The following is an 11539-nucleotide window of genomic DNA, read 5'->3' as shown; positions in this document are numbered from 1 at the left end:
AAAAAATCGCCGCATTCCGGAGGGACCATTTGGTCTAACTTAAGCCATTTCTTGAACAAAGGTGGTTTTTTGCACCACCTCCAAATCACCCAATTTCTCTATGACACGGTGACCGACATGTGCCAAACATGTCCATGAAAGAAAATTTGGGAAAAATATATTTTACAATGCCCCCTTGAGGTATAGACCCATGTTTTGATCAGTCAGTCTAGAGGGCAGTATAAATTCAAAAAAATTCAAAAATATATAAAACCATGGAAACCTAGCTTTGTTTGTGCAAGAGATCATGTGTGCCAAAATTGAGGTGATTTGGAGGTGGTCGAAAAAATCACCGCATTCCGGAGGGACCATTTGGTCTAACTTAAGCCATTTTTTGAACAAAGGTGATTTTTTCCACCACCTCCAAATCACCCAATTTCTCTATGACACGGTGACCCACATGCGCCAAACATGTCCATGAAAGAAAAATTTGGAAAATATATATTTTACAATGCCCCCTTGAGGTATAGACCGATGTTTTGATCAGTCAGTCTAGAGGGCAGTATAAATTAAAAAAAATAAAAAAACCTTGGAAACCTAGCTTTGTTTGTGCAAGAGATCATGTGTGCCAAAATTGAGGTGATTTGGAGGTGGTCGAAAAAATCACCGCATTCCGGAGGGACCATTTGGTCTAACTTAATCCATTTTTTGAACAAAGGTGATTTTTTCCACCATCTCCAAATCACCCAATTTCTCTATGACACGGTGACCCACATGTACCAAACATGTCCATGAAAGAAAATTTGGAAAAAAATATATTTTACAATGCCCCTTGAGGTATAGACCGATGTTTTGATCAGTCAGTCTAGTGGGCAGTATAAATTCAAAAAAATTCCAAAAAATATAAAACCTTGGAAACCTAGCTTTGTTTGTGCAAGAGATCATGTGTGCCAAAATTGAGGTGATTTGGAGGTGGTCGAAAAAATCACCGCATTCCGGAGGGACCATTTGGTCTAACTTAAGCCATTTTTTGAACAAAGGTGGTTTTTTCCACCACCTCCAAATCACCCAATTTCTCTATGACACGATGACCCACATGTGCCAAACATGTCCATGAAAGAAAATTTGGAAAAAATATATTTTACAATGCCCCCTTGAGGTATAGACCGATGTTTTGATCAGTCAGTCTAGAGGGCAGTATAAATTCAAAAAAATTCAAAAAAATATAAAACCTTGGAAACCTAGCTATGTTTGTGCAAGAGATCATGCGTGCCCAAATTGAGGTAATTTGGAGGTGGTCGAAAAAATCACCGCATTCCGGAGGGACCATTGATGTGCAGGAGAGTTCGTGGCCGCAGAAGATCCCGTAGCCCTTTCTGGAGACAGGACAGCGACGAAATCCGAGGCAGATTAGCCTGCAGCAGCCGGTTCCGGGCGGTCCTGATCTTCTGTGGCAGCGGGCCAAGGCGCTGGTGAGAGTGGAGCCGCAAAAGATCCAGGGCGGCTCGCAGACTCATCATGAGCCCATGATGCTGCAGGCCCACTGGAGTGAGGGGTTGTCTCCACGTCCGCCTAGCGAACGGCGGGGCGCCGCTAGTAGCACATGGGCTGGACCGCAAAGCGCGTGCGTCCCTGACCATTATCTGGTTGCCGCGTGGCCGCCGGTGATTGGTGCGGGCCGGAGGGCACGCCTCGCCCGGTCCGAGGCGGCCGCGTGTCGAGCGGCAAGTCGGAGGCGCGCGTGCAGCCGACCGCAGCTGGCGCGTCTGGTCGATCTGCCACGGATCCGCAGCTGTCACCTGGCGCTGATCCTGGAGACGATTGCCTGGGCCTCTGCGACGGAAATCCCGAGGAGGATACGTTCCCCACGCCGCGGCACACGCGATATAACTCGCCCGGAACGATTTCTTCACCAGTTTATTCGTCGTTTTCACTGTTTTGTTCGCTTGGCTCCCCTGTAGCATGGTTGTACATGCAGATACAAATACACTATGATAAGAAGTCGCAAGCAGTTTTCCTTGCACTCTACATGGAGGATATGTAGGATGAGTATGATTCATCATCTGTATTCATCCTGTATATTCTTCAATTGGAGAGCATGGATGACTAATGTATTTTACGGATTTATCAGGTTTTTATTTTGTTTTCATGAGCGAAATATAATTCCTCCATTACATCTATTTCCAAATTTTATTGTGCAACATAAAGAAGCTGCACGGTGGCCACGAAGAAACCATGATTCTTGAGGTTGCACTTGAAAAACTCACATATAAAATGCAAAAAAAAATCTGAAATTAATACTGTTATAAGGGAGTGGACAACCAAATAGCTGAGTCATACATTATGAGGAAGTCACTAACTGACAGAATGAAGTATTTTAGAGAAAAGGTCACACCATACTAGACATAGACGACAATGCACACGCCAACATCAGGTTGATCGTCGACGTACTTGCTGTCCGACCGTGCGCACAATGTTGTAGCTATCATAGTTCTTCTTTGAGATCCTGCACATAAGGATATTATTAATGCCATGGAATATATTTGGACACATTAAAACATTAAATTACGGCATATTAGGTACCTCTATCAATTTGGCGCACGTACGTCGATTGTGGCCATCTGCCTCATGACAATAGCTACATCTACGCTTTGTTCTGGTTTTCTTCATCTTTGCTTGTAGCCTTTTCTTCGGAGCACCTCGGCCTGGCACATGCACGGGATCCAGAACCTTTTCGAAACCTTCACCATCAAGGTTAGCCGATTGTGGCATCAACGGGCCAAACCTAATGCTGTTACCCTGAGCATTAGTTGATCCCTTGCTATCAGCTTGTTCACTTGTTGATCCCTTGCAAACATCTTGTCCTTCCAAAACCCTTTGTAGATGCTGAAACGCCTCATCAGAGTGGCATGCCTTGAAACATGCTGCGTGACTAAAATTCCTTAGCTTACGGTACCTTTGTAGGGCTGCAGAGTATGCATACATCTCGCTCTTTCTGGTCGGTGCAAATGCACATTTTGCACTCATTGTCCACCTAGTGGTAACACAACACCTGGGCAGTGTTTCTTCTTGTAAAATTCCCAATATGTAAAATATGTGGGAACATGGTGTGCCTGCGCATTCCAATTTGCGGCAAGAACAACTGATACTGCGAAGCATACCTTCCTTCGTCTCCGTGCGCACTTCGATCTTTTTATCCATTCTTTCCTTCTTAGACACAACGTATGTGGTAACCTCTGCTGCATCAAGTACCTCTCTGATCTCACATTTTATGACAACATCTATGCTCCATAAGACCAACTTAAACACAGCAGGAGTGAAAACTTTCGCGGCATGTTTCTCAAGAACTGAAGCATTTTCCTCTGTGAACGGAACGGACTATAAGGCCTCGACGTCTTGGAGAGCCTCGTTCAAGCGTCGCGACGCAAGGCAACGCTCATAGTGCTCTAGCATTTGAAACAACGTCATCTTAGCCTCAAGATGCGTATGTAGCACCGAGTTTAAACTCTCACTCCGCTGATTGCTGCTCAATCCTAGGAAACAACGGCCCTCAAGATATCGAGCACACCAGTTTTCTCATCTTATACATCTGATGCAGCCAGGAGTCCTCACTTGTTACTTTATTCCGTTGTAAGAAGTGTAACCATTTTCTCTCATGCTCTTCAATGGAAGATGTATCATATATGAAAGATCGGAATTCCTCCTTTACCGCGTCATCATGCAGATGGCGTACAATGTTCTGCTAAATGTGCCATATACAGAGCCTATGGTTTGAGTCAGGCCACACCACCCTGATTGCTCTCTGCATTGCAAGGTCCCCATCCGTGATCATAGATATAGGATGCTTCTGTCCCATAGCATCAGAAAAGGTCCGTAACATCCACTCGTATGCCTGGCTTGTTTCATGTGAAATGATAAAACATGCAAAAATAACGGTGTTGCGGTGGTGATTCAACCCGACAAACGGCACAAATGGCAGATTATACTTATTGGTTCTGTATGTGCTATCAAAAACAATAACGTCTCCGAAAGCCTCGTAGTCAAGTCGGGATTGACTATCACACCAGAACAGTCCCTTCAGATGGCCAGCTTCATCAACCAAGTACATGAAGCAAAAATCTGAATCTTGCTCTTGCCTCGCCACCATGTGATTGATCACCGTTTGAGCATCCCCGGAAGAAATTGTTTCCTGCTTGTTAGCATGGCATAAATTGTAAATGTCCCTCATAATGCATCCAACCTCATCATATCCACCGTATTGCATGCACATAATATCCATAATATGGTGTTTTCTGATCCCAGATTTTTCCATGTCTGCAATGCCCGCTTTCTGCTCATCGCTAATTCTTCTGTGTGAACGCAAGACACGACAGATCCCGTGGGGCTAGAAGATGGTTGTGTTCATCGATGAAATCCTTGACAAACCACTGACCTGTTTCCTCCTGCCTTGCAATCACCAATTTAGCTTTACACCCTACACGAGTTATACTCCATGGCCTCCTCTTTCTATCTTCCATCTTCCTCTTCATGTGCTTCTCTTCACGAACCCCTTCACGACTACACACAAATTTCCTTAAAATTATATGGCAGTTGGATCCATCCCACTCGACATAGCTTCTCCGGACACTAAAACCTTTCTCAAGACCATATTTGTTATAGAACGTATAACCTTCATCCTCACTATTAAACATCTTGTTGGCAATATGATAGTACTCCATCGTTGACTCGTGACTTACGTCCGCCATGTCTTCCCGCATCACAATTCGGACGAATAAAAATCTGAAAGGACAGACATAAATGCATGCAAAACCCAGTACGAAATCTTGCGTGGAATTTTAAACTTTGCTCCTTGTACATGTTATGGCAAGCGATCATAAACGTCAATAAACTGGGTCCCCCGTAAACTAGTGAAGTATCCATGGATGATGAAAAATTCTAAATTGAATTGCATGCACTAGGGAAACCTAAATCGATGATGACTAAACAAATCTAAGTAGGAAGTGCAGGCTACGAATCAAAGTAAGTTGAGATTCGGGCGATTCATACCTTAAGATGCAAGTCCGGAAGCGATGGGATCAGTGGGGGCTTTCTCCTATACCGCCGCCGCCGTCGCCACCGACACTGCCGCCGCAGATGTCACGCCTTATTCTTCTTCCTGCCGCCGACCACGTCTTTTATAGTGAAGGGGACCAGGAGGAGGACGAGAACGACGCCGACGACGGTGAATTGGTTCCTCTCGCCGGGCTCGTCGGACAGAAGGAAGATGACGAGAAGGAAGACTTGACCGAGCTACTAGATCTAGACGTGGTTCTCGTCGTGGACGTGATCGGTTGAATTTTTTTTTACCCTAGACCATTATGCCCTTCTCTGATTAAACTAATTAAGTTAATTCATTCTTAATCCCCCATCAGATCGGACGGCTAATAATAATCGGAGGGGTAAGTACTCGAAAGTACTCCCAATACTGCCCCAATCACCGTAAAGGAGCTCATGTTTGATATAGTTATCATTTCTATGGTTAAAGCTGGTCATTTTGTAGGAAGACGTATGGGTTCTCGTCAAATGCAAGCTGTACTATTGTGAAAAAGTGTACTAATTTTTGCAGTGCATTAACTTGTAAGTAATGTCATTTGGTAACCACAACATCATGTAGTGCTTAGTCATGTCTTGAAAAAATTCATACCATTGTTCTTTCGGGCATCTAGGATCATGGGATTCTGCATGATGGCAGCAAAGAGACAACATGGGGTGGAGATGCAGGCCGTCAGTACACTGAAGGCGCTGCGTTCTGTCGGGGTGTTGGATTCGATGCAGAGCATCGGAGACGTTGCCGTTGTCCTTGCACGACTCATCAGATCCAACCTCGGGCCCGCGCCAGCTGTGTACGGAGCCCTCGCTATGGTGCTCAGTCTCTGCAACTGCAACTCAATGGTGAGTCCATCATCCATTCATTGCTCTCTGACTCGTACACATTTGAATTTGTTCTCGTTTTTCAGCCTTGCATGAAGCTGCCAGCTATTGACGCCCTCTCTTAATTACCCAGTTATGAATGGAGTCAGTTGGGGTCGTCTATAAATTTGCTTGTGATGTGCTTGCAAACCAAGACTTTGTTGAGGCTTTTCTGCGGGGACAGGGGAGACGCCAGTGATCAAGCGGCAGCGGCCTACAGCCTGGAAGAGCTGCACAAGGGAGCCGCCAAGATCTCCAACGACATCCTCGACTCTGTCGGGTGAGATTGATTCTTTTGCTCTTTCATTCTCCACTCGTCATGTTCTAGACCAAACAGATTGGATTTATTTGTATATTAGCTTATAAGCATTGGCATTGTTGTGATGTTGATGAAGATTTCAGTCTGTACTCTGTAGTAACCAGTTCTTGCCTCTTGATAGTTTCTTTTTGCAAAGACAATGGTATTTTCTCCAAACTTTTGAACATTTGGCAGACTGAAGTGACTGCATACTGGTGTTTCTTTGCTGCATGTGGCTAATTACTAGGATAATTTGCTAGAATCTCCTTGAGCAAAGATGAATTTAGGCATCTACGAAACAAAAACTGATTTTTGCATCATTTCACGCATTGATTTTTTGCTTCTTGATATGTTTGTTGGAATGTGCAAGAACAGGGTTTCAGTATATGCAACAACAAAAAATTCGACAATAGTATACGTGACAAATGGTGCTATTTGCGTTCGCTGCAATCTCCTCATACTTACCAGGGTTGAGTGCCCAACATTCCCGAAGATGGCACCCAAGACGTGTCCGCAGCCAGAACCAGCGAAGTTGTCGTACAAGAAGCTGGGAGATTCAGATCTCTCTTAGAACAGTATGTGCAGAGCTGAACCATCATGTTTCTGTTGTTGTTGTTGGTCTAGTTTTTTTACATGTTAGTCTTATGTTTACTTCTCTTAGATGATCTTGGAGAGCAAAGCACAGAGAAGGAATCCCATGATATGCTCTCTTATTCTTTTAATCAGGTCATCAACATACTGGACACCGCAGAAATTGCCGGTACACATTCCTTCCTCCCTTCGACCACCGTCTTATTTTCTGAAGTTGATCCCAGTTTTAGTTGAAATACTCCACTTCTATTGGTTGTTACTACCGAATGCAAGCCAAGAAGGAGACTCCGGGGAGGACTGATCTGTATGTAGGCAGGTGGATGAAATCCAAGCCACGAGATAAAGTACCCTAAACAGGCCTTATAATTTATTTGCAGTTTTCTAATCCATTTGGAGTTCCCCGATTTCCACTTCAGATAGCATGCTTCTGAATCCATTTGTTGTTCCCTGCTCACTATGTTTCCGACTAGACAACTTTAGCCACCAAAATTTCTGGTTATTCAGACCACACTTTTCATCGGTACAATGCAGAAAGGTGTGTGTTGATGGTCCCATTATAAAGGAAAGTGTCGAAAAGAGCCTTTCATGCTTATCTAAAGACTACACTGATTTTCTTCACATACACAGGGTAGTGTTTATTTCAAAGATTATTTTTGCTCAGAATAATTTTCACATCTTGTTCCAGATTGATTCATACACAGTCATATTTCACATTTTGCTTTTCCTTACTGAACTTGAAAATTGTAAATCTGAGTTCTCTTTTCCATCCTCTGTGAGTCCTTTTGTCATCTTATACAGATTGTTTTCAGCACACATTCTTAGTATGGATCTATCTTTCCAAAGGATTTAGTCCATGTACTTTGCACACTCTTTAAAAACCATGTGCATTTTCGTTGTAATAATAGCCTAGATTTATTCTAGATTATAAACATATGATTGTTGTGTTCATAAACGCACATTTGAATAATTCACTTAGAGTATATGCATAAGACAGCCGAAGATAGCAGACAGGTAACCATAAACCAATATATAATTCCATGTTTGTCTCTTCTAATCTAGGCACAATATATCGGTGTTTCCAATGAAACCCCGTACGGAGTAATGCAGTTTGTACATGCTGCAAAGCTTGATGGACTTCCAAAGATTATGAGCATCTAGAATGGTTATAGTCAACTTGTGAGATGCAGCTTCGAAGGTGAAACAGAGATGTCAGCCATAATTTATTCATTTTCATTCAATGGAACTCCATGCCATCCCTGTTGTTCTAAAACTTATTTGCAGACATGTAATTTAGAGAAAGAGGGAGGAAAGAACTCCTCGGTTGTAGTTCAGATCATCGGCCTGCTGTGATATCTTTCATAATTAAATTTTTAGTCGAATAGTCTTGGCTGCTTATTAGGTCTTTGGAGTTATGTTCAGTGGTTATCATTCATCATCATCATCATGCGATGATTTCATTTTGTGGATGCTTGAGTTTAGAAAATTTAGGCTCTGCAGTCCATCATCTCTATAGGTATAAGTCTTTGTAGGATTTAAGACTGCTACTCTATGTTCATATAAGCTTACCTATTAATAATATTTCTGATTTATTTTATAAATGTATATTGCAAGTAATGCATTTTTGTTGGTCCTGTAAGCCACATGAGTTGACCGGCAGTTCCATGTACATGTTCTACTCATAGTGTCAAAAAGTGGATGAAAAGTGCGGCCACCTACCTGCCACCGCACATGCACGTCTCAAGGGGCGCCACCCGGTGATGCCCCAACCACTAGTATCATGCATTCGTGCGAAATGTGTGCATGCATAGCGAATCTGGAATGGGCTGGCTACCAAACATAAGTGTCGTTTGTCGACTGACCCAAAAATAAGATCAGTCGACTTACCCGTAGTCGCTCCCGTTCATATGTGTTATCTCCTCTCTCTCTCTTTCTTGGTATCCTCCTGTGCTGTGCTGTGCTAGCTGTTATCCATGAGTAGTGTTGTGTTTATCAAGTTGGACTCTATTCTATTCTACATGGATCACTTATCCTTGCATGCATGCAGAGGTACTAGTTGCAGGCATGGGTGCTTGGGTTGCTCTACAGTTCTACACTACATATCCATGCAAGCTTCCTCTTTGTACTACAGTAGAGAGCACATGCATCGTAGTACGTCGTAGTACATCGGGCAACTCCTCCAACCCCAGATCCATCTCTCGCCTCTCGTCCCTCCCCTCCGTCCCATAGCCCTCCGGTGCAAACCAGCGGAAAACTAGAGTCGAATTCAAAGCCAGCCAGAACGGGATTTTTCAACTTCACACACACACACACAATCGGGATTTGCTAAAAAGGGAGAAATTAGCACTGCTTGATGAAATACGTTCTTTTAGGATCAATTTCAAAGCGTTCTACTTCCCCCCTGCATAAGATGCGCACACATTTTAAAATTAAACTTTGACCATAAATTAGACCCATCAAATGTGAGTTATATGTGAAAAAACATCAATATTTGCAAAAAGAGTTCATCCAGCGAGAGAAGTCATATTCTTGTTTCTATCTTTTTCTCTCCCTGGGAAAACTCCTTTGCCCGCAGTGGTAATTGCTGGCTGACACCATGCTCGTCTCCTTATGAATGAACAGTAAACTCTAGAATATATGAGCAAAATCACATAAATCTGAACTTTTTTACATCAAGGATGCTCAAAGTTTTGTAGGTGCATTTAAAATTTTGTGGTGCAAAAAGACAAAAACAATGCTCCGAAATCTGAATTTCAAACCTTTTTCAAAGCTTCGATTTATATAAATATTTCCAAGATCTACCGATGCAAATCCCCACGAAATATTCCAAGCACCATTTAAGCTTGAGCATCTTTGGTGCTAAAATTTTCAAAATTTTAGACTTTTTTTCATGTTGTTTTGAAAATTATTGTTCATCACGGGAGCAAATGAGCTCGTGCTCATTAACAGGGACGAAGCCAGGAATCAATGGAAGGGAGGGTCAAACACTAATTCCCAAGCATTAGGGGAGCCAAACATGTTGGTTATTTTACATGAAATTTTGATGAGCATATACATTGTTTTCTCAATCTTGGAGGGGGCCAAGCTAAGAACAGAGCGCTAGCTTGGTGGCTAGAGCTTACGACTATAAATCCATCCATCCGCGGGGTGTTATATGAGTGAAATTCGTAGAAAGGTGTCTCATCTTCGACCGAGCCCAAGCATAGGGAGGGGACCCACAATGACGCCCCCAAGTGCGAAAGGACACATGCAGGCATAGCCGACGTCAGTAATGTAATGTCATGCACTCGTGTTGGAATGTAATGTAATACTCATGTTGGGTGCATTACATTACATTCCTCTTCGCCATCCACTCATGAATATTCCAAGAATCTATGCATTACCTACGAGAATTATTTTTGTATAGATATATGGAGGAGTGTGCGCAAAAAAATCAGTACCATCTCAAATAGTAAAAAAATCTTAAAATCAAAATAAAAAAAGTAATAATATGGGCCAATGGATAAAAAATCAGAGAAACAAACCTTGCTTTATTAGTAGGTTGGCAAAAAGACTTGTGCCTTGAAATGGGAGAATATCACACACCCTAACTCTGATAATAATGCCTCAAGACCTTCCCTCCGTGCGGCGCGAGCTTTCAACTGGTGTTGCCCAAGAGAGGAGTGCATCAGTGACAAGAGACATTGGATTACCAATGAAGACGTGGCGGCATGCCACGCACTACACATATCATATACATGTTGTCCACAGGATGATGGCGTAACGCCCGCCCATTTGCTGCTACCGCCGCAGCCAACCCACACATATTTCTCCTAGAACGAACATCGAGCAGAGGGAAAATGTGGAAAAAAATATTGTCATCTCAACCGTCGACCGATCTTGTACAAATGCAGCAAAAATTTAGAGTAGCATCATGGAGGTATTTACTTTCCTTTCATGAACCAATATAAATATAAGACGATAAAAAAATTACGTGTCATATTTCGCAAGCAAATTGTAGATGGTAGATCATATATGCACTTATTTTAAATGTGCGGATATATTAGGATTAGTGGCCGATACACTTTACAAACATTTCATTTGCAATTTAGACCTTATGTAGTACTGCCTTCATATCAAAATATAAAATGATTTTTGGTCTAGATTTAGATTAAAAAAACGTTCTATATTTTATTACACAGGTAGTATATGGGGCATGAGTTGGCAATCAGTTCATCCTTTTAGTATGCATTTTAGACTTTTTTTCATGTTGTTTTGAAAATTGTTGTTCATCACGGGAGCAAATGAGCTCGTGCTCATTAACAAGGACGAAGCCAGGAATCAATGGAAGGGAGGGTCAAACACTAATTCCCAAGCATTAGGGGAGCCAAACATGTTAGTTGTTTTACATGAAATTTTGACGGGCATATACATTGTTTTCTCAATCTTGGAGGGCGCCAAGCTAAGAACAGAGCGCTGGCTTGGTGGCTAGAGCTTACGACTATAAATCCATCCATCCGCGGGGTGTTATATGAGTGAAATCCATAGAAAGGTGTCTCATCTTCGACCGAGCCCAGGCATAAGGAGGGGACCCACAATGACGCCCCCAAATGGAAAAGGACACATGCAGGCATAGCCGACGTCAGTAATGTAATGTAATTCACTCGTGTTGGAATGTAATGTAATACTCTATGCCCCATTACATTACTCTATGCCCCATGTGTTGGCAGAGATAGCCGCGTTTCC

At 42.7% G+C, this 11539-nt stretch overlaps 1 long non-coding RNA gene across 2 annotated transcripts; it reads left to right on the top strand.

Moving 5' to 3' along the window:
- The first annotated feature begins 5768 nt into the window (after positions 1-5768).
- On the top strand, positions 5769-8393 carry LOC109741366 (uncharacterized). 2 transcript variants are annotated; one of them, XR_002227576.4, is made up of 5 exons: positions 5769-5910; positions 6023-6208; positions 6602-6801; positions 6888-6986; positions 7877-8393. It is a non-coding gene; the product is annotated as an uncharacterized lncRNA (long non-coding RNA). The 2 variants fall into 2 exon arrangements; XR_005762613.3 differs by lacking the exon at positions 5769-5910 and having other exon boundaries at positions 5917-6208.
- The last annotated feature ends 3146 nt before the right edge of the window (positions 8394-11539 follow it).

Source organism: Aegilops tauschii, chromosome 7 (genome assembly GCF_002575655.3).
Source record: "Aegilops tauschii subsp. strangulata cultivar AL8/78 chromosome 7, Aet v6.0, whole genome shotgun sequence".
NCBI classification, from domain to species: Eukaryota; Viridiplantae; Streptophyta; class Magnoliopsida; order Poales; family Poaceae; genus Aegilops; species Aegilops tauschii.
This window is presented reverse-complemented; position numbering and strand designations above follow the sequence as displayed.